The following is a 16837-nucleotide window of genomic DNA, read 5'->3' on the forward strand; positions in this document are numbered from 1 at the left end:
AAATAGACTGAACCAATGTAGCTCATAAAATGTTTAAACAAAACAATAAAATCACGTTTACAAATCATTCAATGTAAAATTTCGTTGGCATGTCCCTTAAATGATGTGATCAATTTAAAAAATGGAATATATATATTTTTTTAAAAATCATATTCAAAAGTGTGTGAGTTTTTTAAAAATGTATACAAATAAGATTAAGCAATACACAAGGGAAGAATATAAATTGGACATTCAAAGAATCTTACATTAAAATTAAGATATCCAGAATAGATGGGATATTTTAAATTTGATAAAAATTCAGAGTAGTCTTACAATGTAATCCTCTGTTTATTTTTTTTTAATTCTTATTTGTAAATATTTTACTAATCCATTTTGCAGATACATATAAATATTGAACAATGTGGATTTAGTATGTAATGTTCTGTCCATGTTTCAGTTGTGTTGTTTACTGTAGCTTTAATTATTTTTTGGTGTTATTTCATTCTCATCAATTGATGGGCATATGTTATTTTTGTTTTTGATTCTGCTTTTTTTTTTATTATGTATAATATTGAAAATAAGAATACTGTATTCTTCACATATATAATAATTCACATTTCATTTTGACCAACATGTATAAAGCAATGCCACTTACAGCAAACCCATGTTAACGTTTATGCGCAATTATAATTTTCGCGATCATTGCGCAATGATTCCAAGCTGAATTACGCATCCGTCATTTGACAAACATGTGTAAAGCAATGCCACTTACAGCAAACCCATGTTAACGTGTATGCGCAATTCTAATTTTCGCGATCATTGCGCAATGATTCCAAGCTTAATTACGCATCCGTCATTTGACCAACATGTATAAAGCAATGCCACTTACAGCAAACCCATGTTAACGTGTATGCGCAATTCTAATTTTCGCGATCATTGCGCAATGATTCCAAGCTGAATTACGCATCCGTCATTTGACCAACATGTATAAAGCAATGCCACTTTCAGCAAACCCATGTTAACGTGTATGTGCAATTCAATTTTCGCTCTGTGACGCATATTCTGTAGAGCGCAAGAAACATCATTCCTATTTCATGTGTCACTAATCTAAAATCAGATATCTAAATATCATATGTAGTGTATGTTGTGAGATCTGTATAGTTTTAGTATCTGACTATATACACATTTTTAAAAAAATAATCAAATATTAAGATATTATATGAAGTTGGATAGTTACCTGGTTCAGATTCTCTATCAGCTCCTCCCAGGCCACCGGACGGAGAAGCAGCTGCCCTGGCCCCCGCGTCAGGACTTTCAGATCCCGCAGCTGGGAGGCAAGAAGAGGAGGCCGAGGATGGCGAGGATATAAATCTTTTGGGGACCCGGAGATTGAGGAGCTCGCATAAAGTCACCTCATAAGGGAGTAGGTATAGTTTCCGCTGGGCCTTTCTTTGGCCCCCTCTTTTACGGGCTTGTACCCAGTCCCTTATGAGGTTGACTTTTTTTGTCAAGCGCAACCTCATATCTCCGAATCTCCTCATGATTTGATCCTGGCTCCTCTGGACATCACACACCAATTGAACCGCATTGGTGATAGACTCCCAGAGGGCCTTCTTAACATGCGCATCTGTCGACCTCCTCTTGTTCCCAAACAGCTGGGGATAAAAGTCCTTGACGGCGTGGACCAGTGCAGCACTCTCTGGCTTGGTGAACCTGGGAGACGTCATGCCTGCTTGGTTTTCTGATATGATATATATAAATTATATATACAGTACGCCTGCAGGCATTAGAGAACTGACAAAGATGGCAACGTGTAATGGACTTTTATATGGTGAAGTAAACATGAGATGGACCATGGGACAAGTTATCTGTACATCTGATTGGATAAAAGTTTGAAATATTGTTAGAATGTCTGTGAGACCATCCTGACTCAAGTTGTGTTTGTGTGATGAACTCTGATTGGCCGTTCCTTAATGTTTCATATCTTAGTAACTTCCTTACACATACCTTCTGGTGGTGCTGTTACTTCATTTTTCATGTAGACTTATTTGTAACTCATGGGCCTGTCATGCGGATATGTGTGCCGCAGATTTAATATCCGTGATCTGTTAAATATTAATGTTTAAATTCTCTTTAAAATCCAATACTATCACATATTAAATGTTGTATACATTTTTCTGTTTAATAACGGTCTGTTTCTTTAATACAAATACACATTTAATATTGTATGTCTTTATTGTTCATTAAATCAATTTGTTGACTTATTGTGAAGTATTGACATTGCTCTATTAAATGTATTTCATAATGCACATTGATTATGTGCTATTGCGTGACATTAGACTCTAATGTTTACAGATGCAAATCTGGTGTTTCAAGATCCGTTTCTCACGCGATCATTCTGAATGTTCAAATTCAGGTTATAATGTCCGTAACTTGTATAATCTGTTTATAAATGTTAAACTACAGGTTTGTTTGTTATTAGTAAATAAACCTCGAGCTTGTATTTGTCTGAACTGCTCATATATGTTATTGTGCAATGGCGTCTTTATTTTTAAATAGACATTACAAACAAACAATTGTATCAAAAGATCTGTAGAGATAGAAATTGTTTAGACTATAAAATGTAACTCAATTTATCTTAGTATTTAGATATCCTCAACAGAAGAAATTTAAATGCACATGGTTGAGCCAATGACATAAGGCATCTCTGTGCATCCACCAATCTTCATCTACTGAGCCTATCTCGATATGCTTTTCAAGCAAAGTATGTCAAGATAAGAAGAGAAGTAAATACACTCTTTAAATCTCTTAAAGGGACACTGTCCAAACACATTTAGCGTTCGTGATTCAGATTGAGCATGAAATGTTAAGCAACTTTATAATTTAATCCGATTCTCAAATGTTAAGAATTATCTTGTTATCTTTCTTTGCAAATCAATAATGATATTTTAGATTATGGACAATTTTTGCAAAAAAACCTGGGTTGTCCTTGATGATTGTTGGATCAATTAATCCAACCAAAAAAAAAAAAAAGGTCTGTCCAGAGTACTGAAGCAAATAAATTATCTATTTAATGCCTTATTTTTAAAGTAATGATAGCAACATCACGAGGAACATTGATAATATGAGACAATTTTTAAAGTTGCTTAAAATAGAATACTCATTCATAATGTATAAATCATTAATTTTTTAACTGTCTCCCTTTAAGTATATTTTGAGTTCATGTCCCTTTAAAGAGACATTTCACAATAATGGTTGAAAAATCATAAACCTAGCCACCTTCCTTTTGCTAAATTAGTATAACATATGAGTAAAGCATATTTAGATAAACTTCTGGATTGTTTTACACACTGACTGAAATATATATTGTAATGGATGTATTTCGCAGTCTTCAGCTTAGAGGGACATTAAGCTATATGTTATGTATGCATTTTGGATAAGATTATAATATTTGAACAACTTAATATGTTTTGGTATTCAATCATTAGATTGTAATTATATATATTCTTGGATTAAATACATATCTAGATAGGCTATTTTGATGCTGATTGTTGGTTGCACATAGATGCCTTATGTAATTGACTAAGATATGTGCATTGATGTATATTTTTCGAAGTATATTTAAAGACTGAATGTAATTCTATAGTACTTTCTAAATATGTTTAAATTCTTTTATTATTTTTTAAAAATCAAGACACAATATACTTTGTGAATGTCCCTTTAAGGACCAAAACATTTTGAATGTTGATTTAACATTGTCAAAAGAAACTAAAGGGGAATGAAAATTATATATAGATATGTGATGTCTAACCCAAGAGGTAAGATTTTAAAAAATACATAATATTAATAACTATAGTTAAATGTCCCTTTAAATGACCCCACTAGAAAATAAAATCTATTAACATGGCATCCAATAACTAGCTTGTGAAAAATATGAAGTTAAATGACCTACCATTTATAAAAGTAAACATTTATAAATTTAATAAACTAATGTTTGGAGATACCTAAGGAAGATACAAGATCTTATAAAATTAATTTTACATTCAACAACACTGTCACTTTACTGTAAGTGAACCACTTCCCCTTCTTAAAAGTGAAACAAGATAATTTATGTAAAGTTTTGACTACATATCCAAATTTATTTTAACATCTAAGAATTTCAAAAGAAAAGCATCGATGGATCTCACTCCCCAATTAATTTAAAAAAGATAGTTTAATTTAATATTCTCTGAATCAGTGGATTTTCTAAAATGAATGCATTATTTGATCTTATGCATGTGCTTGTCAAATAGACAACTACCAGTCATGGGAGTCAAATTGTTTTTTATTGACAGATTATATGGATATTTATTATAATCTGTTCAAAAGAGTGTATTTAATAATAAAATGTTGATTATTACCATTTTAAATAAAAAAAGTTTTTGAAACAAAAACCAAAAAATATTCCTGGAAGTCATCAGATGACAATCTGAAATTAAAAAATTTTTTTTTTACAAAGTTAATACACACGTTGTCAAATATTCATAAAATACATTTACAATCATCTTGTGTCTTTGCTCTAACTTTGTTCAACATTTTATCAAGATATTTATGATTTAAATTAAAAACTAAATAAAATAAACATACACCATTATAATGTGTAATAAAAATTAAATTTAAATATCAGAATTTCGAATTATACATAATAATGTATATCACATTCCAATAATAAATATATATGTATGCTGAACATAAATGTAATATTTCATGTCCATTCAAATACCTCTATATCAACTATAATATGTATTCCTTTTTCGGATTGTGATCCCTAAATATCTAATTATGAACTAAATATGACTAATGTATGTAAGCTACTAATATTCAACATTCTTCACTAGCATGCATTGGTACACCAACCTGGATAATGCATGGTCTTTGAAAGTCAATTCAGGGGTAAACAGTTGATCTTCAATAGGTGTCTTATTCATCAGTTCATAAAATAGAGGACTGAAATACCATCTAAAAAAGTAAAATCATCTAAGTGTCTGATTGTGATCCCTAAATATCTAATTATGAACTAAATATGACTAATGTATGTAAGCTACTAATATTCAACATTCTTCACTAGCATGCATTGGTACACCAACCTGGATAATGCATGGTCTTTGAAAGTCAATTCAGGGGTAAACAGTTGATCTTCAATAGGTGTCTTATTCATCAGTTCATAAAATAGAGGACTGAAATACCATCTAAAAAAGTAAAATCATCTAAGTGTCTGATTGTGATCCCTAAATATCTAATTATGAACTAAATATGACTAATGTATGTAAGCTACTAATATTCAACATTCTTCACTAGCATGCATTGGTACACCAACCTGGATAATGCATGGTCTTTGAAAGTCAATTCAGGGGTAAACAGTTGATCTTCAATAGGTGTCTTATTCATCAGTTCATAAAATAGAGGACTGAAATACCATCTAAAAAAGTAAAATCATCTAAGTGTCTGATTGTGATCCCTAAATATCTAATTATGAACTAAATATGACTAATGTATGTAAGCTACTAATATTCAACATTCTTCACTAGCATGCATTGGTACACCAACCTGGATAATGCATGGTCTTTGAAAGTCAATTCAGGGGTAAACAGTTGATCTTCAATAGGTGTCTTATTCATCAGTTCATAAAATAGAGGACTGAAATACCATCTAAAAAAGTAAAATCATCTAAGTGTCTGAATGTGATCCCTGAATATCTAATTATGAACTAAATATGACTAATGTATGTAAGCTACTAATATTCAACATTCTTCACTAGCATGCATTGGTACACCAACCTGGATAATGCATGGTCTTTGAAAGTCAATTCAGGGGTAAACAGTTGATCTTCAATAGGTGCCTTATTCATCATTTCAAAAATAGAGGACTGTGAAATACCATCTAAAAATTAGAAAATAATCTAAGTGTCTCCAATAGGATGCCTCCACAGCCTTATTCTATCAAATAGTTGGCACTTACCATGTGAACATGTCTTTGTATGTTTTTCAAGGTCAGCAGATTGGAAAGATAATGCCAGACATGATCCCATTGGTATACTTCAATTTCAATCTTGGCTTTTTCCACTGTCAGTCTGGGCAATCTTCACTGTCAGGCTTCTAATTCTTCCCTTTCAGTCTTTAGATTAAGTCAGCTCCCTAATGGCAGAAAAAGTTTAATAAAAATTACTACAAGTGTGTGAATCAGTTCTGTACCCCTCTACCACCCCCCGTTTCAGAATACATTTCTGTTACTAGCTTATTAAGCGTGTGTAGCATCTTGTGTTATGTTCTATCAAGTGTGAAGATGAGTCATATTGAGCAGAACGAACCTCTAATGTGTGACATTGAACCATAGTCATGCTAGAGGATAGTTATGCTAGAGGATCCCTTTCTGAGTATGTACATTTTAAGTAATGTGTAAACTAAATACTAGTTTTGAAAATGTATGCCATATGATGTATTTGTGTACAATTCATGCCAGCAACAGTCCATACATTTATACTTACCATCTGATGTCCTCTTTAAAAACCAGGTGGCAAAGACTAGCTACAGGACCCAATGACCAGAGCATCACCTATATTAAGAAATCAAACACATTTTTAGCATTTGATGAACAATCCTAACATGTTTGCACAATTCTCTACTTGTCATTTCCCTACAGTTCACATCTATTGACAATACTCCAGTCTAACTTCTATTATTTACCGTCTAAAGTGGCGGTTGATGATGTCTGCTCTGACATTGAGCCCCTCGTCCCGGAATGGCCCCTCTAAAACAGGATTATCCTCCTCATCTCTGAGGAGGTTTCCATGTGCCTGGACGCCCTGCAGCATCCCAGCCCGCTGTGCAATATTATGCAGGACACTACAGGCTATAACGATCTTAGCCACCTTCTTTGGGTTGTACTGGAGGGCTCCTCCCGACCGGTCCAGGCACCTGAACCTCATCTTCAGGAGCCTGAACATCCGTTCAACCACCGCCCTGGTTCTCTTATGAGCCCTATTGTAGTGCTCCTCAGACACATCAGTCGGGCTACGCAAGGGGGTAATAAGCCAAGGCCGGCTCATGTACCCAGAATCACCTATAAATTATGAACAGAATATAATTCAAAATGAATCCTCAAAATAGTATTTTGATTCCAATAAAAGTTTTTGAACACGATAATCCACTATCAAATTTTTGTATTTTAAAAGAATAATCTAGTTCAATCTTATTCTCTATCTTCCCATTTCAGCTAAGACATGCTACATATGCGTATTTCTCCTAAACCAAAACTTGTGTAAAATGCAAACTAAATGGTTACATTGCATTCTCTATCTGAACATTTAAGGTAAGACATGCTACATATCTGCATTGAACTAAAACTAGACATTTGCGGAAAGAGACAATGACATGGTTAAATTGCATGAGCTAATATCTTCCCATTTCAGCTAAGACATGCTACATATGCGTATTTCTCCTAAACCAAACCTTATGTAAAATGCAAACTAAATGGTTACATTGCATTCTCTATCTGAGCATTTAAGGTAAGACATGCTACATATCTGCATTGAACTAAAACTAGACATTTGCGGAAAGAGACAATGACATGGTTAAATTGCATGAGCTAATATCTTCCCATTTCAGCTAAGACATGCTACATATGCGTATTTCTCCTAAACCAAACCTTGTGTAAAATGCAAACTAAATGGTTACATTGCATTCTCTATCTGAGCATTTAAGGTAAGACATGCTACATATCTGCATTGAACTAAAACTAAACCTTTGCGGAAAGAGACAATGACATGGTTAAATTGCATGAGCTAATATCTTCCCATTTCAGCTAAGACATGCTACATATGCGTATTTCTCCTAAACCAAACCTTGTGTAAAATGCAAACTAAATGGTTACATTGCATTCTCTATCTGAGCATTTAAGGTAAGACATGCTACATATCTGCATTGAACTAAAACTAAACATTTGCGGAAAGAGACAATGACATGGTTAAATTGCTTGAGCTAATATCTTCCCATTTCAGCTAAGACATGCTACATATGCGTATTTCTCCTAAACCAAACCTTGTGTAAAATGCAAACTAAATGGTTACATTGCATTCTCTATCTGAGCATTTAAGGTAAGACATGCTACATATCTGCCTTGAACTAAAACTAGACATTTGCGGAAAAATAAATAAATGGTTAAATTGCATCCTATAGCTGAACATTACGCTAACATTTTAAAACTACAGTGGCAATTGTCAAACTAATTAACCATGTTGTGTACAAATACTCACCAACGAGATAACCATGGGGCATTTGTCTTTCCTCAAACGGTCTCCACAGGGACGACTGAGCGAGGATGCGGGCATCATGACAAGCCCCTCCAAAATTCGCACACACATGCATAATCCTCATCTGTGCGTCACAAACATACTGCACGTTGAGGCTATGAAAATGTTTGCGATTTCTGAAGGGCAAGTCATCAATTGGAGCACGCAGCGCAATGTGGGTACAATCTATGGCTCCCAAGACATTGGGCAATTGAGCAATTTCAAAGAATTCCCGCTTCAGGCGCCTCCAATCACCATCATTTTGTGGGAATCCTATGTAATGCTTACTGATACGTACCATGGCGTCCAGAAAGTTATCAAACACCACAGAGAATGTACCTTGAGCCAGGCCATGCATGTACATTTCTCCGGACTGAAAACTCCCGGAGGCCAGGACGTATAGACAACTTAGCATCTTACTCATGGCGGGAACAGCAGTCCTTATTCTTATACGTGGCTCCAAATGAGGTTTAAGAAGATTGTAAAGGCCAATGAGCTGTTCGCGATTGAGCCGATACTTATCATAAACCTCAAAGTCGCTCATGTTTTCCAAGGTGGGTCTCACCCTGTAGACACGAGGACCTCGAACCAGACGACCCCTTCATCTCAGTCTGAGCCGCCGAGGCTGCCTGATTCGATCAACAGCTAGTTCGCCAATAGCAGCACCAGCAGCGTCTACCATGTCATCGTCATCCATCTTTCAAAACAGCGTAACAAGGTATGCACTTGATCTGATGTGGATCACAAGTGATGCTTTGGCCATGTTGTTTGGGGGATTTATAGTACAATTAGTCCAATGGTAGTGAGTTTGTAATGATTGCTGATTGTATTCACTTGTTTGTATGTGAGCGGCGCGAATGCTTTCACAGTGGGCGTTTTTTTTTTTTGGGCTGAAATGTTGTTTTTCCCCAATGAATCTCAATGTGAAAGTGTCAAATATCACACATACAGTGCATGTTTGTAATGTTTGATCATATGCGTAATCAATATTTCTTAAACGCGATCTTATAGTAACAAGCACACGTCCAGGCTAACATGAATGAAAGTGCATAGTTGTGTATAATGTGCATCGAATGTGATCGATCAATGTTGCTGCAACATTGTTTGAAAATGATAAAGTAACATCTGCCATCTGTAGTATTGTATATATAAGTGATTGCCGAGCTGTCAATATTGTACGCGTCCCTTTAAAATCGCAATAATAATTCCGAACTTCCCGTCTGCCATCTGTAGTATTGTATATATAAGTGATTGCCGAGCTGTCAATATTGTATGCGTCCCTTTAAAATCGCAATAATAATTCCGAACTTCCCGTCTGCCATCTGTAGTATTGTATATATAATTGATTGCCGAGCTGTCAATATTGTATACGTCCCTTTAAAATCGCAATAATAATTTCGAACTTCCCGTCTGCCATCTGTAGTATTGTATATATAAGTGATTGCCGAGCTGTCAATATTGTATGCGTCCCTTTAAAATCGCAATAATAATTCCGAACTTCCCGTCTGCCATCTGTAGTATTGTATGTATAAGTGATTGCCGAGATGTCAATATTGTATGCGTCCCATTCAAATGGCACTAATACTGAATAACTTCCGGCTGTCATCTGTAGTATTGTATATATAAGTGATTGCCAAGCTGTCAATATTGTATGCGTCCCTTTCAAATCGCAATAATAATTCCGAACTTCCCGTCTGCCATCTGTAGTATTGTATATATAAGTGATTGCCGAGCTGTCAATATTGTATGCGTCCCTTTAAAATCGCAATAATAATTCCGAACTTCCCGTCTGCCATCTGTAGTATTGTATATATAAGTGATTGCCGAGCTGTCAATATTGTATGCGTCCCTTTAAAATCGCAATAATAATTCCGAACTTCCCGTCTGCCATCTGTAATATTGTATATATAAGTGATTGCCGAGCTGTCAATATTGTATGCGTCCCTTTCAAATGGCACTAATACTGGATAACTTCCGGCTGTCATCTGTAGTATTGTATATATAAGTGATTGCCGAGATGTCAATATTGTATGCATCCCTTTCAAATGGCACTAATACTGAATAATTTCTGGCTGTCATCTGTAGTATTGTATATATAAGTGATTGCCGAGCTGTCAATATTGTATGCATCCCATTAAAATGGCACTAATACTGAATAACTTACGGCTGTCATCTGTAGTATTGTATATATAAGTGATTTGCGATCTGACAATATTTATTAATTGTCCCATTGAAATCTCCCTAATAATGCTGTTCCAAACTGTTATTTACGTATATGTTGTATTGTAGTATTGAGTGTTAAAGTTCAGAAAGGGGCGGTACAGTTGTGAATCTGTAATGTGTATGGTTGAATCTTCTAATGACGTCATCATATTATTAACCTGCCTATGTAGTTATGAAATCCTCATTGTGTTGTTGTATTGTGCTACATTGTTATTGTATGCTGAATAAAATATAAATGTGTGCTTTGTGGTTGCGTGATGGGTGATGCGTGTTATGTACATATACGTATATATTGTGATTGTGTCCCACATATGCTGACTTCTATATAGCGGTCTGGCATTGTTGTTCCTTCCCATAAAGTGACATCTGTAATCTGGTGTAATGATGTTCTTCTTGTACGTAATTCCTAATGGTTTATTGTGATGGAATCATGATGTTAAAAGTACAGTAAAATCCATATGTTCTGTTTTGTGATTCCTAGAGAGAATGTAATGTGTTTTTCCCCCATCATTTGAATGCACATGTATGAGTGTATGGTAAAAGTAATGTATGTGCATCCATGACTGATCATGTGTTAAGCCTATGTAGATATGCTGTTGCTGCAAGCATATGAGTTGAATAAATGAAATGCAATAATAAAGGTAAATGAGAGGTGTTTTCCATTGTGTACTGTTTGTGAATCCTGAAAAGTTTGAATTATTTTTGTGTCCGTTTAAATGTAATATTTTTTTAAAAAAAGTTTGTTACTAGTGATGTTGATTTGTAGTTGATGTAATATAAAAGTCTAAAACAATTTAATGGTGTTGTGAATATTCAATAAGTAAAATCCCTAAGTCCACCATAGGGAAATAGTCATTTCTTGATCTATTTATCATAGCTGGGTCTAACGCAGAAAAGCATGTATTTTCTAGCGCTGGTATTTGGAGTTTTTAGGTCTACGCTATTTGCGTGCGTTAGGGAAATCTGTCTTTCGCGTGCACGAGCACGTCTTCCCCATAGAAGTCAATGGAGGCTCCAAATTTTGGTCATTTTTTTTTTCTAAGACTGGTTTTCCTCGTAAAGTGAGTGACGTCATGAGCTTGTGTGAAAAAGTAGCTAAATCGTGTTCATTTTGTAATAAATAACTTTTTTGTGTATGTAATGTGGTGTATATTTTTTGTATGCATCGATGAGTGTATGTTTGTGATAATCTTATTAGTTAGATGTAGCTATATGAGGGTCTTTTCCTGTGTGTCAATGTAAGTCAATGGGAAAATGGATTTGTGTTGTTTTTTTTCTAACACCCAAGATCTCACAACTTTTATCCTTTGTATTTTGAAGAAAAATTATTAAATCATAAAAATAAATATAGTGGTTTTTTTTATGAGTGTAAGTGTAGTTTGTGTAATATTTGTTTTGTGATTCGTGGATGCTTATTTTGTTGGTAGATGTTAACTACTGGGTTTGAGCTGTCGGTAGAGATTTGTGCGTTGGGTGATTTTTGAGTGTCGGTAAATGAGCTCTAAATACCGGAGTCCGTAAGAAACCAGCGTTAGGAGCCTCTAACGCTGGTTTTCACGGCTAACGCCAAACTCCAAATCTAGGCCTTGATGTTTTAAAGCACGTTATTCCAAACAATTTAGGAATGTTAGGTGATTTATGCCCTTTATGGATTAAAACCAGACTCTTCATCAACTATGTAATTTTCCATGGGAGTTTTGCCATGGATCCCCCTCCGGCATGCCACAGTCCAGGTGTTAGTCCCCTTGAAACAACTTTTCCATCATTATTGTGGCCAGAATGAGTCCCTGTGGGTTTTAAAATTCGCCTGCCTATTGAAGTCTATGGCGGTTCGCCCGGTTTGCCGGTTCGCAAACTATTGTGGAAGTTCGAGTTCTCCAAAATTTTTAGGCTTGCGATATCACTATTTATTGTTTGAATGTAATTACAAAACTTTATTGTTTGAATACAATTGCAATACTTTATTGTTTGAATACAATGGCAAAACTTTTATTGTTTGAATACAACTGCAAAACTTTATTGTTTGAATACAATTGCAAACAAACACCGAGATTACAAGTTTTGCAGTAACGGGTGCGTTGCGAACGAGCAGTTTTTTTCCACTGCTCACTTAAGACAACGCTGGTATTACAGGTTTTTTTAAACCCGGCGTTATCCGTAAAAAAGGTGAGCGTAGAGCAAAATTTAGCTCCATGTCTCACCTCAATACTAGCGTTGCTTACGGTAGCGGTGAGCTGGAAAAATGTGCTCATGCACGATTTCCCCATAGGAATCAATGGGGCAGAATCGGCTGAAAAAAAACCTAACACCTGCAAGAAATCAGCGTTCAGCTTCTAACGCAGCTCCATTGATTCCTATGGCGAAATAAAAGTTATGTCTATGCCTAACACCCTAACATGAACCCGAGTATAAATACCCCTAATCTTACACTTATTAACCCCTAATCTGCTGCCCCCAACATCGCAGACACCTGCATTATATTATAAACCCCTAATCTGCCGCTCCGGACACCGCTGCCACCTACATTATCCCTATGAACCCCTAATCTGCTGCGCCCAACATCACCGACACCTACTTTATATTTATTAACCGCTAATCTGCCGCCCCCAATGAAGCCGCAACCTAACTACAATTATTAACCCCTAATCTGCCGCACCCATCGTCTCCGCTACTATATTAAATTTATTAACCCCTAAACCTAAGTCTAAACCTAAGTCTAACACCCCCTAGCTTAAATATAATTTAAATAAAACAAAATAAATTACTACAATTAAATAAATTATTCCTATTTAAAACTAAATACTTACCTTTAAAATAAACCCTAAGATAGCTACAATATAACTAATAGTTACATTTGTATCTATCTTAGGGTTTATATTTATTTTATAGCCAACTTTGTATTTATTTCAACTAGGTACAATAGCTATTAAATAGTTATTAACTATATAATAACTACCTAGTTAAAATAAAGACAAATATACCTGTAAAATAAATCCTAACCTAAATTACATTTACACCTAACACTACACTAACATTAAATAAATTACCTAAACTAACTACAATTAAATACAATTAAATTAAATAAACTAAAGTACAAAAAAAACACTAAATTACAGAAAATAAAAAAAATAATTACTAGAATTTTAAACTAATTACACCTAATCTAATCCCCCTAATAAAATAAAAAAAGCCCCCCAAAATAATAAAATTCCCTACCCTATACTAAATTACTAAATTAAATTTTGCAGGGCATTGCCCCAAAGTGATCAGCTCTTTTACCTGTAAAAAAAATACAATACCCCCAACATTAAAACCCACCACCCACACACCCAACCCTACTCCAAAACCCACCCAATCACCCCTTAATAAAACCTAACACTACCCCCTTGAAGATCACCATACTTTGAGCCGTCTTCACCAAGCCAGGCACAAGTGGTCCTCCAGAGGGGCAGAAGTCTTCATCCAATCTGGGCAGAAGAGGACATCCAGATGGGCAGAAGTCTTCATCCAGGCAGCATCTTCTATCTTCATCCATCTGGAGCGGAGTGGGTCCATCTTGAAGCCAGCCGACGTGGAGCATCCTCTTCTTCCGACGACTCCCGACGAATGAAGAATCCTTCAAATGACGTCATCCAAGATGGTATCCCTTGAATTCCGATTGGCTGATATGATTCTATCAGCCAATTGGAATTAAGGTAGGAAAAATCCTATTGGCTGATGCAATCAGCCAATAGAATTGAGCTTGCATTCTATTGGCTGATTGGAACAGCCAATAGAATGCAAGCTCAATCCTATTGGCTGATCCAATCAGCCAATAGGATTGAAGTTCAATCCTATTGGCTGATCCAATCAGCCAATAGGATTTTTTCTACCTTAATTCCGATTGGCTGATAGAATCCTATCAGCCAATCGGAATTCAAGTGATACCATCTTGGATGACGTCATTTAAAGATACCTTCATTCATCGGGAGTCGTCGGAAGAAAAGGATGCTCTGCGTCGGCTGGCTTCAAGATGGACCCGCTCTGCTCCAGATGGATGAAGATAGAAGATGCTGTCTGGATGAAGACTTCTGCCCATCTAGAGGTCCTCTTCTGCCCGGATTAGATGAAGACTTCAGCCCCTCTGGAGGACCACTTGTGCCCGGCTGGGTGAAGACGGCTCAAGGTAGGGTGATCTTCAAGGGGGTAGTGTTAGGTTTTACTAAGGGGTGATTGGGTGGGTTTTACAGTAGGGTTGGGTGTGTGGGTGGTGGGTTTTAATGTTGGGGGGTAATGTCTTTTTTTTTTTACAGGTAAAAGAGCTGATTACTTTGGGGCAATGCCCCGCAAAAGGCCCTTTTAAGGGCTATTTGTAATTTAGTATAGGGTAGGGCTTTTTATTATTTTGGGGGGCTTTTTATTTTATTAGGGGGATTAGATTAGGTGTAATTAGTTTAAAATTCTTAATTATTATTTAATTAATAATTATTTTTATATTTTCTGTAATTTAGTGGGGGGTTTTTTAACTTTAGTTTATTTAATTTAATTGTATTTAATTTTAGTTAGTTTAGGTAATTTATTTAATTATAGTGTAGTGTTAGGTGTAATTGTAACTTAGGTTAGGATTTATTTTACAGGTATATTTGTCTTTATTTTAACTAGGAAGTTATTAAATAGTTAATAACTATTTAATAACTATTGCACCTAGTTAAAATAAATACAAAGTTGCCTGTAAAATAAAAATAAACCCTAAGCTAGCTACAATGTAACTATTAGTTATATTGTAGCTATCTTAGGGTTTATTTTATAGGTAAGTATTTAGTTTTAAATAGGAATAATTTAGTTAATTGTAGTAATTTTATTTAGTTTTATTTAAATGATATTTAATTTAGGGGGGTGTTAGGGTTAGGTTTAGACTTAGGTTTAGGGGTTAATAAATTTAATATAGTAGCAGCGACATTGGGGTCAGCAGATTAGGGGTTGATAAATGTAGGTAGGTGTCAGCAATGTAAGGGATGGCAGATTAGGGGTTAATAAAATTTAACTAGTGTTTGCGAGGCGGGAGTGTGGCGGTTTAGGGGTTAATATATTTATTAAAGTGGATGCGATGTCCGGTCGGCAGATTAGGGGTTTAAAAACTTTTTTTAAGTGTTTCCAATGTGGGGGGGCTCGGTTTAGGGGTTAATAGGTAGTTTATGGGTGTTAGTGTATTTTTTAGCACTTTAGTTAAGAGTTTTATGTTACGGCTTTAGCCCATAAAACTCTTAACTGTTGACTTTTAAATGCGGTAGGAGTCCTGACAGGAGACTCGTAATACCGGCGTTAGGCAAATCCCATTAAAAAGATAGGATACACAATTTAAGTAAGGGGATTTGCGGTAAGCTCAAGTCGTGGAAGAAAAGTGAGCGGTACACCTGTACCTGCCAGACTCGTAATACCAGCGGGCATTAAAAAGCAGCGTTGGGACCTCTCAACGCTGCTTTTTAAGGCTAACGCAAGACTCATAATCTCGCCGAAATATATGTTTAATAAATAGAACCATTGAGGATTCTGTGAAGTACACACCCATTCTCCTTATTTCCTGTTTTAACAGGTAACATTTAATCTGCTTACTGGCCTCCTGAATGGGGTCTGTAACACTTGCTCTCCCCATTGATGTCTATTGGTAAATCGTGCAAGCAGCACTTGTTTTCGGTGCGGTATGGAGCTCAATGCAACCATATCACCCGCACAAGCCTGCTTTTTTAGAACTTGCAGCCCAATAGGGAGGTGAAATAACGCTGCTTTTGTGGCGGTCGTTAAAATCCCTATAGCACTGAAACCTCGTAATCTAGCTGTTTATTATTTAAATTTGCTTTTGTTTTTTTGTATTCTTTATTAAAGGAGCAGCAATGACTATTGGGAGCTAGCTGATCACAACTGGTAAGCCAACGGCAAGAGGCATATATGTGCAGGAACCAATCAGCAGTGAGCTCCCAGTTGTGCTTTGGTGCTCTTGAGTCTACCTAGGTATTCTTCTCAATAAAGGATAGCAAGAGAAGAAAGCAAATTAGACAAATAGAAAATTGGAAAGTTGATTAAAATTACATGCTCTGTCTCTGTCTGAATCATAAAATAATTTTGGGTTCATATCACTTAAGAGATAGAAAGATAGATAAATAGATAGAGAGATGATAGATAGATAAATAGATAGATAGATAGATAGATAGATAGATAGATATTAAAGATTCTCATGTTTCTTACAACACATTCTAGATGTAAAAGTAACGAATGGTAGGTAAACAAAATATCGATTTAGTCTACAAACATTTCTATTTTTATTGCTAAGAT

This window comes from Bombina bombina, chromosome 6 (assembly GCF_027579735.1).
Source record: "Bombina bombina isolate aBomBom1 chromosome 6, aBomBom1.pri, whole genome shotgun sequence".
Classification (NCBI taxonomy): domain Eukaryota; kingdom Metazoa; phylum Chordata; class Amphibia; order Anura; family Bombinatoridae; genus Bombina; species Bombina bombina.